This window comes from Juglans regia, unplaced genomic scaffold (genome assembly GCF_001411555.2).
Source record: "Juglans regia cultivar Chandler unplaced genomic scaffold, Walnut 2.0 Scaffold_761, whole genome shotgun sequence".
NCBI lineage: Eukaryota > Viridiplantae > Streptophyta > Magnoliopsida > Fagales > Juglandaceae > Juglans > Juglans regia.
This window is the reverse complement of record NW_023362523.1, coordinates 1-12,389: the sequence shown is the minus strand read 5'-3', so window position 1 is coordinate 12,389 and position 12,389 is coordinate 1. Positions and strand designations below refer to the sequence as shown.

The window sequence follows — 12,389 nt, the reverse complement described above, 5'->3', positions numbered from 1 at the left end:
AATGCTAGCGTCCTTCCGATCCCAATCCAAACGGAGATCTGATCCAAACCCATGGCTACGCGATGGGCAGGACGAGATTTTCCCAAAAATGCACTCCCGAGTGGTCCTTCTTGTCAATTTTTCTCGCAAGGCGGAAAAAACAAAAACGAGGGGTGTAACACGAGGACTTCCCAGGAGGTCACCCATCCTAGTACTACTCTCGCCCAAGCACGCTTAACTGCGGAGTTCTGATGGGATCCGGTGCATTAGTGCTGGTATGATCGCACCCATCAAACTAATTACTTAAAATTCATATAATCCTTGAGCTACATACTAGCGTCCTTCCGATCCCAATCCAAACGGAGAACTGATCCAAACCCATTGCTACGCGATGGGCAGGGCGAGATTTTCTCAAAAATCCACCCCCGAGTGGTCCTTCTTGTCAATTTATCTCGCAAGGCTGAGAAAACAAAAACGAGGGGTGCAACACGAGGACTTCCCAGGAGGTCACCCATCCTAGTACTACTCTCGCCCAAGCACGCTTAACAGCGGAGTTCTGATGGGATCTGGTGCATTAGTGCTGGTATGATCGCACCCATCAAACTAAATACATAAAATTCAAATAATCCTTGAGCGACATACTAGCGTCCTTCCGATCCCAATCCAATCGGAGATCTGATCCAAACCCATGGCTACGCGATGGGCAGGGCGAGATTTTCCCAAAAATCCACTCCCGAGTGGTCCTTCTTGTCAATTTATCTCGCAAGGTGGAAAAAAAATCAACGAGGGGTGCAACATGAGGACTTCACAGGAGGTCACCCATCCTAGTACTACTCTCGCCCAGGCACGCTTAACTGCGGAGTTCTGATGGGATCCGGTGCATTAGTGCTGGTATGATCGCACCCATCAAACTAATTACTTAAAATTCATATAATCCTTGAGCGACATACTAGCGTCCTTCCGATCCCAATCCAAACGGAGATCTGATCCAAACCCATGGCTACGCGATGGGGAGGGCGAGATTTTCCGAAAAATCCACTCCCGAGTGGTCCTTCTTGTCAATTTATCTCGCAAGGCGGAAAAAACAAAAACGAGGGGTGCAACACGAGGACTTCCCAGGAGGTCACCTATCCTAGTACTACTCTCGCCCAAGCACGCTTAACTGCGGAGTTCTGATGGGATCCGGTGCATTAGTGCTGGTATGATCGCACCCATCAAACTAATTACTTAAAATTCATATAATCCTTGAGCGACATACTAGCGTCCTTCCGATCCCAATCCAAACGATTCGACGAAACCCATCGGCCACGCTGATGGGCGGGGTGGCTTAGCTCTTCTCAAAATCCACTCCCCGAAAGTGGTCCTTCTTGTCAATTTATCTCGTAAGGCGGAAAAAACAAAAACGCGGGGTGCAACACGAGGACTTCCCAGGAGGTCACCCATCCTAGTACTACTCTCGCCCAAGCACGCTTAACTGCGGAGTTCTGATGGGATCCGGTGCATTAGTGCTGGTATGATCGCACCCATCAAACTAAATACTTAAAATGCAAATAATCCTTGAGCGACATACTAGCGTCCTTCCGATCCCAATCCAATCGGAGATCTGATCCAAACCCATGGCTACGCGATGGGCAGGGCGAGATTTTCCGAAAAATCCACTCCCGAGTGCTCCTTCTTGTCAATTTATCTCGCAAGGCGGGAAAAAAATCAACGAGGGGTGCAACACGAGGACTTCCCAGGAGGTCACCCATCCTAGTACTACTCTCGCCCAAGCACGCTTAACTGCGGAGTTCTGATGGGATCCGGTGCATTAGTGCCGGTATGATCGCACCCATCAAACTAATTACTTAAAATTCATATAATCCTTGAGCGACATACTAGCGTCCTTCCGATCCCAATCCAAACGGAGATCTGATCCAAACCCATGGCTACGCGATGGCCAGTGCGAGATTTTCCTAAAAATCCACTCCCGAGTGGTCCTCCTTGTCAATTTATCTCGCAAGACGGAAAAAACAAAAACGAGGGGTGCAACACGAGGCCTTCCCAGGAGGTCACCCATCCTAGTACTACTCTCGCCCAAGCACGCTTAGCTGCGGAGTTCTGATGGGATCCGGTGCATTAGTACTGGTATGATCGCACCCAACAAACTAATTATTTTAAATTCATATAATCCTTCAGCGAAATACTAGCGTCCTTCCGATCCCAATCCAAACGGAGATCTGATCCAAACCCATGGCTATGCGATGGGCAGGGCGAGATTTTCCCAAAAATCCACTCCCGAGTGCTCCTTCTTGTCAATTTATCTCGCAAGGCGGTAAAAACAAAAACGAGGGGTGCAACACGAGGACTTCCCAGGAGGTCACCCATCCTAGTACTACTCTCGCCCAAGCACGCTTAACTGCGGAGTTCTGATGGGATCCGGTGCATTAGTGCTGGTATGATCGCACCCATCAAAACTAATTACTTAAAATTCATATAATCCTTGAGCTTATTATTACTATGTCCTTCCCATCCTAACCAAACGGAGATCTGATCCAAACCCATGGCTACGCTGATGTAAGGGCTGGTGATTTTCCCAAAAAATCTTACCCTCCAGTGCCCTTCTTGTAAATTCCTCTCGCAAGGCGAAAAAAACAAAAACGAGGGGTGCACCACGAGGACTTCCCAGGAGGTCACCCATCCTAGTACTACTCTCGCCCAAGCACGCTTAACTGCGGAGTTCTGATGGGATCCGGTGCATTAGTGCTGGTATGATCGCACCCATCAAAACTAATTACTTAAAATTCAAATAATCCTTGAGCGACATACTAGCGTCCTTCCGATCCCAATCCAATCGGAGATCTGATCCAAACCCATGGCTACGCTATGGGCAGGGCGAGATTTTCCGAAAAATCCACTCCCGAGTGCTCCTTCTTGTCAATTTATCTCGCAAGGCGGAAAAAAAAAAAACGAGGGGTGCAACACGAGGACTTCCCAGGAGGTCACCCATCCTAGTACTACTCTCGCCCAAGCACGCTTAACTGCGGAGTTCTGATGGGATCCTGTGCATTAGTGCTGGTATGATCGCACCCATCAAACTAATTACTTAAAATTCATATAATCCTTGAGCGACATACTAGCGTCCTTCCGATCCCAATCCAAACGGAGATCTGATCAAAACCCATGGCTACGCGATGGGCAGGGCGAGATTTCCCGAAAAATCCACTCCCGAGTGGTCCTTCTTGTCAATTTATCTCGCAAGGCGGAAAAACAAAAACGAGGGGTGCAACACGAGGACTTCCCAGGAGGTCACCCATCCTAGTACTACTCTCGCCCAAGCACGCTTAACTGCGGAGTTCTGATGGGATCCGGTGCATTAGTGCTGGTATGATCGCACCCATCAAACTAATTACTTAAAATTCATATAACCCTTGAGCGACATACTAGCGTCCTTCCGATCCCAATCCAAACGGAGATCTGATCCAAACCCATGGCTACGCGATGGGCAGGGCGAGATTTTCCCAAAAATCCACTCCCGAGTGGTCCTTCTTGTCAATTTATCTCTCAAGGCGGAAAAAACAAAAACGAGGGGTGCAACACGAGGACTTCCCAGGAGGTCACCCATCCTAGTACTACTCTCGCCCAAGCACGCTTAACTGCGGAGTTCTGATGGGATCCGGTGCATTAGTGCTGGTATGATCGCATCCATCAAACTAATTACTTAAAATTCATATAATCCTTGAGCGACATACTAGCGTCCTTCCGATCCCAATCCAAACGGAGAACTGATCCAAACCCATTGCTACGCGATGGGCAGGGCGGGATTTTCTCAAAAATCCACCCCCGAGTGGTCCTTCTTGTCAATTTATCTCGCAAGGCGGAGAAAACAAAACGAGGGGTGCAACACGAGGACTTCCCAGGAGGTCACCCATCCTAGTACTACTCTCGCCCAAGCACGCTTAACTGCGGAGTTCTGATGGGATCCGGTGCATTAGTGCTGGTATGATCGCACCCATCAAACTAAATACATAAAATTCAAATAATCCTTGAGCGACATACTAGCGTCCTTCCGATCCCAATCCAAACGGAGATCTGATCCAAACCCATCGCTACGCGATGGGCAGGGCGAGATTTTCCCAAAAATCCACTCCCCAGTGGTCCTTCTTGTCAATTTATCTCGCAAGGCGGAAAAACCATGAGGTGCAACTTTGAGGACTTCCAAGTCACCCATCTCCTAATTACTACTCTCATGGCTTGCGCTTAACTGCGGAATTCTGATGGGATCCGGTGCATTAGTGCTGGTATGATCGCACCCATCAAACTAATTACTTAAAATTCATATAATCCTTGAGCGACATACTAGCGTCCTTCCGATCCCAATCCAAACGGAGATCTGATTCAAACCCATGGCTACGCGATGGGCAGGGCGAGATTTCCCGAAAAATCCACTCCCGAGTGGTCCTTCTTGTCAATTTTCTCGCAAGGCGGAAAAAACAAAAACGAGGGGTGCAACACGAGGACTTCCCAGGAGGTCACCCATCCTAGTACTACTCTCGCCCAAGCACGCTTAACTGCGGAGTTCTGATGGGATCCGGTGCATTAGTGCTGGTATGATCGCACCCATCAAACTAATTACTTAAAATTCATATAATCCTTGAGCGACATACTGGCGTCCTTCCGATCCCAATCCAAACGGAGATCTGATCCAAACCCATGGCTACGCGATGGGCAGGGCGAGATTTTCCCAAAAATCCACTCCCGAGTGCTCCTTCTTGTCAATTTATCTCGCAAGGCGGAAAAAACAAAAACGAGGGGTGCAACACGAGGACTTCCCAGGAGGTCACCATCCTAGTACTACTCTCGCCCAAGCACGCTTAACTGCGGAGTTCTGATGGGATCCGGTGCATTAGTGCTGGTATGATCGCACCCATCAAACTAATTACTTAAATTCATATAATCCTTGAGCGACATACTAGCGTCCTTCCGATCCCAATCCAAACGGAGAACTGATCCAAACCCATTGCTACGCGATGGGCAGGGTGAGATTTTCTCAAAAATCCACCCCCGAGTGGTCCTTCTTGTCAATTTATCTCGCAAGGCGGAGAAAACAAAAGCGAGGGGTGCAACACGAGGACTTCCCAGGAGGTCACCCATCCTAGTACTACTCTCGCCCAAGCACGCTTAACTGCGGAGTTCTGATGGGATCCGGTGCATTAGTGCTGGTATGATCGCACCCATCAAACTAATTACTTAAAATTCATATAATCCTTGAGCGACATACTAGCGTCCTTCCGATCCCAATCCAAACGGAGATCTGATCCAAACCCATGGCTACGCGATGGGCAGGGCGAGATTTCCCGAAAAATCCACTCCCGAGTGGTCCTTCTTGTCAATTTATCTCGCAAGGCGGAAAAAACAAAAACGAGGGGTGCAACACGAGGACTTCCCAGGAGGTCACCCATCCTAGTACTACTCTCGCCCAAGCACGCTTAACTGCGGAGTTCTGATGGGATCCGGTGCATTAGTGCTGGTATGATCGCACCCATCAAACTAATTACTTAAAATTCATATAATCCTTGAGCGACATACTAGCGTCCTTCCGATCCCAATCCAAACGGAGATGTGATCCAAACCCATGGCTACGCGATGGGCAGGGCGAGATTTCCCGAAAAATCCACTCCCGAGTGCTCCTTCTTGTCAATTTATCTCGCAAGGCAGAAAAAACAAAAACGAGGGGTGCAACACGAGGACTTCCCAGGAGGTCACCCATCCTAGTACTCCTCTCGCTTTAAAGCGCTTAGCAGGTTCTGATGGATCGGTGCGTGGTGCTGGTATGATCGCACCCATCAAACAATTACTTAAAATTCATATAATCCTTGACCGACATACTAGCGTCCTTCCGATCCCAATCCAAACGGAGATCTGATCCAAACCCATGGCTACGCGATGGGCAGGGCGAGATTTTCCGAAAAATCCACTCCCGAGTGGTCCTTCTTGTCAATTTATCTCGCAAGGCGGAAAAAACAAAAACGAGGGTGCAACACGAGGACTTCCCAGGAGGTCACCCATCCTAGTACTACTCTCGCCCAAGCACGCTTAACTGCGGAGTTCTGATGGGATCCGGTGCATTAGTGCTGGTATGATCGCACCCATCAAACTAATTACTTAAAATTCATATAATCCTTGAGCGACATACTAGCGTCCTTCCGATCCCAATCCAAACGGAGATCTGATCCAAAACCCATGGCTACGCGATGGGCAGGGCGAGATTTTCTCAAAAAATCCACTCCCGAGTGCTCCTTCTTGTCAATTTATCTCGCAAGGCAAAAAAAACAAAAACGAGGGGTGCAACACGAGGACTTCCCAGGAGGTCACCCATCCTAGTACTACTCTCGCCCAAGCACGCTTAACTGCGGAGTTCTGATGGGATCCGGTGCATTAGTGCTGGTATGATCGCACCCATCAAAACTAATTACTTAAAATTCAAATAATCCTTGAGCGACATACTAGCGTCCTTCCGATCCCAATCCAATCGGAGATCTGATCCAAACCTATGGCTACGCGATGGGCAGGGCGAGATTTTCCCAAAAATCCACTCCCGAGTGGTCCTTCTTGTCAATTTATCTCGCAAGGCGGAAAAAACAAAAACGAGGGGTGCAACACGAGGACTTCCTGTGAGGTCAATATGCATCCTAGTACTCTCGCCCCAAGCACGCTTAACGAGTTCTCATGGGATCCGCAGCCATGCTGGTATGATCGCGCACGCATCAAAACTAATTACTTAAAATTCATATAATCCTTGAGCGACATACTAGAGTCCTTCCGATCCCAATCCAAACGGAGAACTGATCCAAACCCATTGCTACGCGATGGGCAGGGCGAGATTTTCTCAAAAATCCACCCCCGAGTGGTCCTTCTTGTCAATTTATCTCGCAAGGCTGAGAAAACAAAAACGAGGGGTGCAACACGAGGACTTCCCAGGAGGTCACCCATCCTAGTACTACTCTCGCCCAAGCACGCTTAACTGCGGAGTTCTGATGGGATCCGGTGCATTAGTGCTGGCATGATCGCACACATCAAACTAATTACTTAAAATTCATATAATCCTTGAGCGACATACTAGCGTCCTTCCGACCCCAATCCAAACGGAGATCTGATCCAAACCCATAGCTACGCGATGGGCAGGGCGAGATTTTCTCAAAAATCCACCCCCGAGTGGTCCTTCTTGTCAATTTATCTCGCAAGGCGGAGAAAACAAAAACGAGGGTGCAACACGAGGACTTCCCAGGAGGTCACCCATCCTAGTACTACTCTCGCCCAAGCACGCTTAACTGCGGAGGTCTGATGGGATCCGGTGCATTAGTGCCGGTATGATCGCACCCATCAAACTAATTACTTAAAATTCATATAATCCTTGAGCGACATACTAGCGTCCTTCCGACCCCAATCCAAACGGAGATCTGATCCAAACCCATGGCTACGCGATGGGCAGGGCGAGATTTCCCGAAAAATCCACTCCCGAGTGGTCCTTCTTGTCAATTTATCTCGCAAGGCGGAAAAAAAATCAACTAGGGGTGCAACACGAGGACTTCCCAGGAGGTCACCCATCCTAGTACTACTCTCGCCCAAGCACGCTTAACTGCGGAGTTCTGATGGGATCCGGTGCATTAGTGCTGGCATGATCGCACCCATCAAACTAATTACTTAAAATTCATATAATCCTTGAGCGACATACTAGCGTCCTTCCGATCCCAATCCAAACGGAGATCTCATCCAAACCCATGGCTACGCGATGGGCAGGGCGAGATTTCCCGAAAAATCCACTCCCGAGTGGTCCTTCTTGTCAATTTATCTCGCAAGGCGGAAAAAACAAAAACGAGAGGTGCAACACGAGGACTTCCCAGGAGGTCACCCATCCTAGTACTACTCTCGCCCAAGCACGCTTAACTGCGGAGGTCTGATGGGATCCGGTGCATTAGTGCCGGTATGATCGCACCCATCAAACTAATTACTTAAAATTCATATAATCCTTGAGCGACATACTAGCGTCCTTCCGATCCCAATCCAAACGGAGATCTGATCCAAACCCATGGCTACGCGATGGGCAGGGCGAGATTTTCCCAAAAATCCACTCCCGAGTGCTCCTTCTGGTCAATTTATCTCGCAAGGCGGAAAAAACAAAAACGAGGGGTGCAACACGAGGACTTCCCAGGAGGTCACCCATCCTAGTACTACTCTCGCCCAAGCACGCTTAACTGCGGAGTTCTGATGGGATCCGGTGCATTAGTGCTGGTATGATCGCACTCATCAAACTAATTACTTAAAATTCATATAATCCTTGAGCGACATACTAGCGTCCTTCCGATCCCAATCCAAACGGAGAACTGATCCAAACCCATTGCTACGCGATGGGCAGGGCGAGATTTTCTCAAAAATCCACCCCCGAGTGGTCCTTCTTGCCAATTTATCTCGCAAGGCGGAGAAAACAAAAACGAGGGGTGCAACACGAGGACTTCCCAGGAGGTCACCCATCCTAGTACTACTCGCGCCCAAGCACGCTTAACTGCGGAGTTCTGATGGGATCCGGTGCATTAGTGCTGGTATGATCGCACCCATCAAACTAATTACTTAAAATTCATATAATCCTTGAGCGACATACTAGCGTCCTTCCCATCCCAATCCAAACGGAGAACTGATCCAAACCCATTGCTACGCGATGGGCAGGGCGAGATTTTCTCAAAAATCCACCCCCGAGTGGTCCTTCTTGTCAATTTATCTCTAGAAAAAAACAAAAACGGTACCACGAGGACTTCCCAGAGGTCACCCATCCTAGTACTACTCAAGCTCTCGCTTTAACTCAAGGAGTTCTGATGGGATCCGGTGCATTAGTGCTGGTATGATCGCATCCATCAAACTAATTACTTAAAATTCATATAATCCTTGAGCGACATACTAGCGTCCTTCCGATCCCAATCCAAACGGAGATCTGATCCAAACCCATGGCTACGCGATGGGCAGGGCGAGATTTTCCAAAAATCCACTCCCGAGTGGTCCTTCTTGTCAATTTATCTCGCAAGGCGGAAAAAACAAAAACGAGGGGTGCAACACGAGGACTTCCCAGGAGGTCACCCATCCTAGTACTACTCTCGCCCAAGCACGCTTAACTGCGGAGTTCTGATGGGATCCGGTGCATTAGTGCTGGTATGATCGCACCCATCAAACTAATTACTTAAAATTCATATAATCCTTGAGCGACATACTAGCGTCCTTCCGATCCCAATCCAAACGGAGAACTGATCCAAACCCATTGCTACGCGATGGGCAGGGCGAGATTTTCTCAAAAATCCACCCCCGAGTGGTCCTTCTTGTCAATTTATCTCGCAAGGCGGAGAAAACAAAAACGAGGGGTGCAACACGAGGACTTCCCAGGAGGTCACCCATCCTAGTACTACTCTCGCCCAAGCACGCTTAACTGCGGAGTTCTGATGGGATCCGGTGCATTAGTGCTGGTATGATCGCACCCATCAAAACTAATTACTTAAAATTCATATAATCCTTGAGCGACATACTAGCGTCCTTCCGATCCCAATCCAAACGGAGATCTGATCCAAACCCATGGCTACGCGATGGGCAGGGCGAGATTTTCCCAAAAATCCACTCCCGAGTGGTCCTTCTTGTCAATTTATCTCGCAAGGCTGAAAAACAAAAACGAGGGGTGCAACACGAGGACTTCCCAGGAGGTCACCCATCCTAGTACTACTCTCGCCCAAGCACGCTTAACTGCGGAGTTCTGATGGGATCCGGTGCATTAGTGCTGGTATGATCGCACCATCAAACTAATTACTTAAAATTCATATAATCCTTGAGCGACATACTAGCGTCCTTCCGATCCCAATCCAAACGAAGATCTGATCCAAACCCATGGCTACGCGATGGGCAGGGCGAGATTTTCTCAAAAATCCACTCCCGAGTGGTCCTTCTTGTCAATTTATCTCGCAAGGCGGAAAAAACAAAAACGAGGGGTGCAACACGAGGACTTCCCAGGAGGTCACCCATCCTAGTACTACTCTCGCCCAAGCACGCTTAACTGCGGAGTTCTGATGGGATCCGGTGCATTAGTGCTGGTATGATCGCACCCATCAAACTAATTACTTAAATTCATATAATCCTTGAGCGACATACTAGCGTCCTTCCGATCCCAATCCAAACGGAGATCTGATCCAAACCCATGGCTACGCGATGGGCAGGGCGAGATTTTCCCAAAAATCCACTCCCGGGAGGGCCTTCTTGTCAATTTATCTCGCAAGGCGGAAAAAACAAAAACGAGGGGTGCAACACGAGGACTTCCCAGGAGGTCACCCATCCTAGTACTACTCTCGCCCAAGCACGCTTAACTGCGGAGTTCTGGTGGGGTCCGGTGCATTAGTGCTGGCATGATCGCACCCATCAAACTAATTAAAACGTTCATATAACTTGAGCCACATACTAGCTGCCCTTCCCATCCCAATCCAAACGGAGATTCTGATCGAAACCCTTGGCTACACGATGGGCAGGGCGCGATTTTCCTAAAAATCCACTCCCCAGTGGTCGTTATTGTCAATTCCTCTCGCAAGGCGGAAAAAACAAAAACGAGGGGTGCAACACGAGGACTTCCCAGGAGGTCACCCATCCTAGTACTACTCTCGCCCAAGCACGCTTAACTGCGGAGTTCTGATGGGATCCGGTGCATTAGTGCTGGCATGATCGCACCCATCAAACTAATTACTTAAAATTCATATAATCCTTGAGCGACATACTAGCGTCCTTCCGATCCCAATCCAAACGGAGATCTGATCCAAACCCATGGCTACGCGATGGGCAGGGCGAGATTTTCCCAAAAATCCAATTTCGAGGGTCCTTCTTGTCAATTCGCATGGAGAAAACAAAACGTAGGTGCGAACACGAGGATCTCCTGTGAGGTCACTCATCCTAGTACTACTCTCGCCCAAGCACGCTTAACTGCGGAGTTCTGATGGGATCCGGTGCATTAGTGCTGGTATGATCGCACCCATCAAACTAATTACTTAAAATTCATATAATCCTTGGCCGACATACTAGCGTCCTTCCGATCCCAATCCAAACGGAGATCTGATCCAAACCCATGGCTACGCGATGGGCAGGGCGAGATTTCCCGAAAAATCCACTCCCGAGTGGTCCTTCTTGTCAATTTATCTCGCAAGGCGGAAAAACAAAAACGAGGGGTGCAACACGAGGACTTCCCAGGAGGTCACCCATCCTAGTACTACTCTCGCCCAAGCACGCTTAACTGCGGAGTTCTGATGGGATCCGGTGCATTAGTGCTGGTATGATCGCACCCATCAAACCAATTACTTAAAATTCAAATAATCCTAGAGCGACATACTAGCGTCCTTCCGATCCCAATCCAAACGGAGATCTGATCCAAACCCATCGCTACGCGATGGGCAGGGCGAGATTTTCCCAAAAATCCACTCACGAGTGGTCCTTCTTGTCAATTTATCTCGCAAGGCGGAAAAAACAAAAACGAGGGGTGCAACACGAGGACTTCCCTGGAGGTCACCCATCCTAGTACTACTCTCGCCCAAGCACGCTTAACTGCGGAGTTCTGATGGGATCCGGTGCATTAGTGCTGGTATGATCGCACCCATCAAACTAATTACTTAAAATTCATATAATCCTTGACCGACATACTAGCGTCCTTCCCATCCCAATCCAAACGGAGATCTGATCCAAACCCATGGCTACGGGATGCAAGTGCGAGATTTTCTCAAAAATCCACCCCCGAGTGGTCCTTCTTGTCAATTTATCTCGCAAGGCGGAGAAAACAAAAACGAGGGTGCAACACGAGGACTTCCCAGGAGGTCACCCATCCTAGTACTACTCTCGCCCAAGCACGCTTAACTGCGGAGTTCTGATGGGATCCGGTGCATTAGTGCTGGTATGATCGCACCCATCAAACTAATTACTTAAAATTCATATAATCCTTGAGCGACATACTAGCGCCCTTCCGATCCCAATCCACCTGAGATCTCGCATTCAAAACCCATGGTTACGCTGATGGGCAAAAGGAGATTCAAAACTCCCCGTAGTGCTCCTTCTGTCAATTTATCTCTCAAGAAGGGCGGAAAAAAATCAACGAGGGGTGCAACACCAGGACTTCCGTGAGGTCACCCATCCTAGTACTCGTTTCTTCAAGCACGCTTTAATCGCTGGAGTTCGGAGCGCAACTGCGTAGTGCCGGTATGATCGCACTTTATCAAACTACTACTTAAAATTCATATAATCCTTTTGAGCGACATATTTCAGCTGCCCTTCCCATCCCAATCCAAACGGAGAATCGATCCAAACCCATTGTACATGGGCGTGGGCGCAGATTTTCTCAAAAAATCCACTCAGTGGTCCTTCTTGTCAAT

The 12,389-nt window shown here is 48.7% G+C and overlaps 35 non-coding genes across 35 annotated transcripts; all 35 read right to left on the bottom strand.

Annotated features, from left to right (window-relative positions):
- Positions 1-149: 149 nt before the first annotated feature.
- LOC118346345 lies at positions 150-268 on the bottom strand. Its single transcript, XR_004799667.1, has one exon. It is a non-coding gene; the product is annotated as a 5S ribosomal RNA (ribosomal RNA).
- Positions 269-457: 189 nt separating this feature from the next.
- On the bottom strand, positions 458-576 carry LOC118346352. Its single transcript, XR_004799674.1, has one exon. It is a non-coding gene; the product is annotated as a 5S ribosomal RNA (ribosomal RNA).
- A 189-nt stretch (positions 577-765) lies between these two features.
- On the bottom strand, positions 766-884 carry LOC118346354. Its single transcript, XR_004799676.1, has one exon. It is a non-coding gene; the product is annotated as a 5S ribosomal RNA (ribosomal RNA).
- Positions 885-1,073: 189 nt separating this feature from the next.
- Positions 1,074-1,192, bottom strand: LOC118346347. Its single transcript, XR_004799669.1, has one exon. It is a non-coding gene; the product is annotated as a 5S ribosomal RNA (ribosomal RNA).
- A 193-nt stretch (positions 1,193-1,385) lies between these two features.
- On the bottom strand, positions 1,386-1,504 carry LOC118346331. The gene has a single exon (XR_004799653.1). It is a non-coding gene; the product is annotated as a 5S ribosomal RNA (ribosomal RNA).
- Positions 1,505-1,693: 189 nt separating this feature from the next.
- LOC118346332 lies at positions 1,694-1,812 on the bottom strand. The gene has a single exon (XR_004799654.1). It is a non-coding gene; the product is annotated as a 5S ribosomal RNA (ribosomal RNA).
- Positions 1,813-2,001: 189 nt separating this feature from the next.
- LOC118346348 lies at positions 2,002-2,120 on the bottom strand. The gene has a single exon (XR_004799670.1). It is a non-coding gene; the product is annotated as a 5S ribosomal RNA (ribosomal RNA).
- A 189-nt stretch (positions 2,121-2,309) lies between these two features.
- Positions 2,310-2,428, bottom strand: LOC118346330. The gene has a single exon (XR_004799652.1). It is a non-coding gene; the product is annotated as a 5S ribosomal RNA (ribosomal RNA).
- A 194-nt stretch (positions 2,429-2,622) lies between these two features.
- LOC118346343 lies at positions 2,623-2,741 on the bottom strand. The gene has a single exon (XR_004799665.1). It is a non-coding gene; the product is annotated as a 5S ribosomal RNA (ribosomal RNA).
- Positions 2,742-2,931: 190 nt separating this feature from the next.
- LOC118346349 lies at positions 2,932-3,050 on the bottom strand. Its single transcript, XR_004799671.1, has one exon. It is a non-coding gene; the product is annotated as a 5S ribosomal RNA (ribosomal RNA).
- A 188-nt stretch (positions 3,051-3,238) lies between these two features.
- On the bottom strand, positions 3,239-3,357 carry LOC118346329. Its single transcript, XR_004799651.1, has one exon. It is a non-coding gene; the product is annotated as a 5S ribosomal RNA (ribosomal RNA).
- A 189-nt stretch (positions 3,358-3,546) lies between these two features.
- LOC118346342 lies at positions 3,547-3,665 on the bottom strand. Its single transcript, XR_004799664.1, has one exon. It is a non-coding gene; the product is annotated as a 5S ribosomal RNA (ribosomal RNA).
- Positions 3,666-3,853: 188 nt separating this feature from the next.
- Positions 3,854-3,972, bottom strand: LOC118346328. The gene has a single exon (XR_004799650.1). It is a non-coding gene; the product is annotated as a 5S ribosomal RNA (ribosomal RNA).
- A 489-nt stretch (positions 3,973-4,461) lies between these two features.
- LOC118346327 lies at positions 4,462-4,580 on the bottom strand. The gene has a single exon (XR_004799649.1). It is a non-coding gene; the product is annotated as a 5S ribosomal RNA (ribosomal RNA).
- Positions 4,581-4,769: 189 nt separating this feature from the next.
- LOC118346353 lies at positions 4,770-4,887 on the bottom strand. Its single transcript, XR_004799675.1, has one exon. It is a non-coding gene; the product is annotated as a 5S ribosomal RNA (ribosomal RNA).
- A 188-nt stretch (positions 4,888-5,075) lies between these two features.
- On the bottom strand, positions 5,076-5,194 carry LOC118346326. Its single transcript, XR_004799648.1, has one exon. It is a non-coding gene; the product is annotated as a 5S ribosomal RNA (ribosomal RNA).
- Positions 5,195-5,383: 189 nt separating this feature from the next.
- On the bottom strand, positions 5,384-5,502 carry LOC118346325. The gene has a single exon (XR_004799647.1). It is a non-coding gene; the product is annotated as a 5S ribosomal RNA (ribosomal RNA).
- Positions 5,503-5,990: 488 nt separating this feature from the next.
- Positions 5,991-6,109, bottom strand: LOC118346334. The gene has a single exon (XR_004799656.1). It is a non-coding gene; the product is annotated as a 5S ribosomal RNA (ribosomal RNA).
- Positions 6,110-6,300: 191 nt separating this feature from the next.
- LOC118346358 lies at positions 6,301-6,419 on the bottom strand. The gene has a single exon (XR_004799680.1). It is a non-coding gene; the product is annotated as a 5S ribosomal RNA (ribosomal RNA).
- A 495-nt stretch (positions 6,420-6,914) lies between these two features.
- On the bottom strand, positions 6,915-7,033 carry LOC118346350. The gene has a single exon (XR_004799672.1). It is a non-coding gene; the product is annotated as a 5S ribosomal RNA (ribosomal RNA).
- A 188-nt stretch (positions 7,034-7,221) lies between these two features.
- LOC118346344 lies at positions 7,222-7,340 on the bottom strand. The gene has a single exon (XR_004799666.1). It is a non-coding gene; the product is annotated as a 5S ribosomal RNA (ribosomal RNA).
- A 189-nt stretch (positions 7,341-7,529) lies between these two features.
- On the bottom strand, positions 7,530-7,648 carry LOC118346339. The gene has a single exon (XR_004799661.1). It is a non-coding gene; the product is annotated as a 5S ribosomal RNA (ribosomal RNA).
- A 189-nt stretch (positions 7,649-7,837) lies between these two features.
- Positions 7,838-7,956, bottom strand: LOC118346351. The gene has a single exon (XR_004799673.1). It is a non-coding gene; the product is annotated as a 5S ribosomal RNA (ribosomal RNA).
- Positions 7,957-8,145: 189 nt separating this feature from the next.
- LOC118346341 lies at positions 8,146-8,264 on the bottom strand. The gene has a single exon (XR_004799663.1). It is a non-coding gene; the product is annotated as a 5S ribosomal RNA (ribosomal RNA).
- Positions 8,265-8,453: 189 nt separating this feature from the next.
- On the bottom strand, positions 8,454-8,572 carry LOC118346336. The gene has a single exon (XR_004799658.1). It is a non-coding gene; the product is annotated as a 5S ribosomal RNA (ribosomal RNA).
- Positions 8,573-9,054: 482 nt separating this feature from the next.
- Positions 9,055-9,173, bottom strand: LOC118346357. Its single transcript, XR_004799679.1, has one exon. It is a non-coding gene; the product is annotated as a 5S ribosomal RNA (ribosomal RNA).
- Positions 9,174-9,362: 189 nt separating this feature from the next.
- On the bottom strand, positions 9,363-9,481 carry LOC118346346. Its single transcript, XR_004799668.1, has one exon. It is a non-coding gene; the product is annotated as a 5S ribosomal RNA (ribosomal RNA).
- Positions 9,482-9,670: 189 nt separating this feature from the next.
- On the bottom strand, positions 9,671-9,789 carry LOC118346340. The gene has a single exon (XR_004799662.1). It is a non-coding gene; the product is annotated as a 5S ribosomal RNA (ribosomal RNA).
- A 188-nt stretch (positions 9,790-9,977) lies between these two features.
- LOC118346335 lies at positions 9,978-10,096 on the bottom strand. The gene has a single exon (XR_004799657.1). It is a non-coding gene; the product is annotated as a 5S ribosomal RNA (ribosomal RNA).
- A 188-nt stretch (positions 10,097-10,284) lies between these two features.
- On the bottom strand, positions 10,285-10,403 carry LOC118346355. Its single transcript, XR_004799677.1, has one exon. It is a non-coding gene; the product is annotated as a 5S ribosomal RNA (ribosomal RNA).
- A 187-nt stretch (positions 10,404-10,590) lies between these two features.
- Positions 10,591-10,709, bottom strand: LOC118346338. The gene has a single exon (XR_004799660.1). It is a non-coding gene; the product is annotated as a 5S ribosomal RNA (ribosomal RNA).
- A 178-nt stretch (positions 10,710-10,887) lies between these two features.
- LOC118346356 lies at positions 10,888-11,007 on the bottom strand. Its single transcript, XR_004799678.1, has one exon. It is a non-coding gene; the product is annotated as a 5S ribosomal RNA (ribosomal RNA).
- A 188-nt stretch (positions 11,008-11,195) lies between these two features.
- LOC118346324 lies at positions 11,196-11,314 on the bottom strand. The gene has a single exon (XR_004799646.1). It is a non-coding gene; the product is annotated as a 5S ribosomal RNA (ribosomal RNA).
- Positions 11,315-11,503: 189 nt separating this feature from the next.
- LOC118346337 lies at positions 11,504-11,622 on the bottom strand. Its single transcript, XR_004799659.1, has one exon. It is a non-coding gene; the product is annotated as a 5S ribosomal RNA (ribosomal RNA).
- A 187-nt stretch (positions 11,623-11,809) lies between these two features.
- On the bottom strand, positions 11,810-11,928 carry LOC118346333. Its single transcript, XR_004799655.1, has one exon. It is a non-coding gene; the product is annotated as a 5S ribosomal RNA (ribosomal RNA).
- Positions 11,929-12,389: the final 461 nt, after the last annotated feature.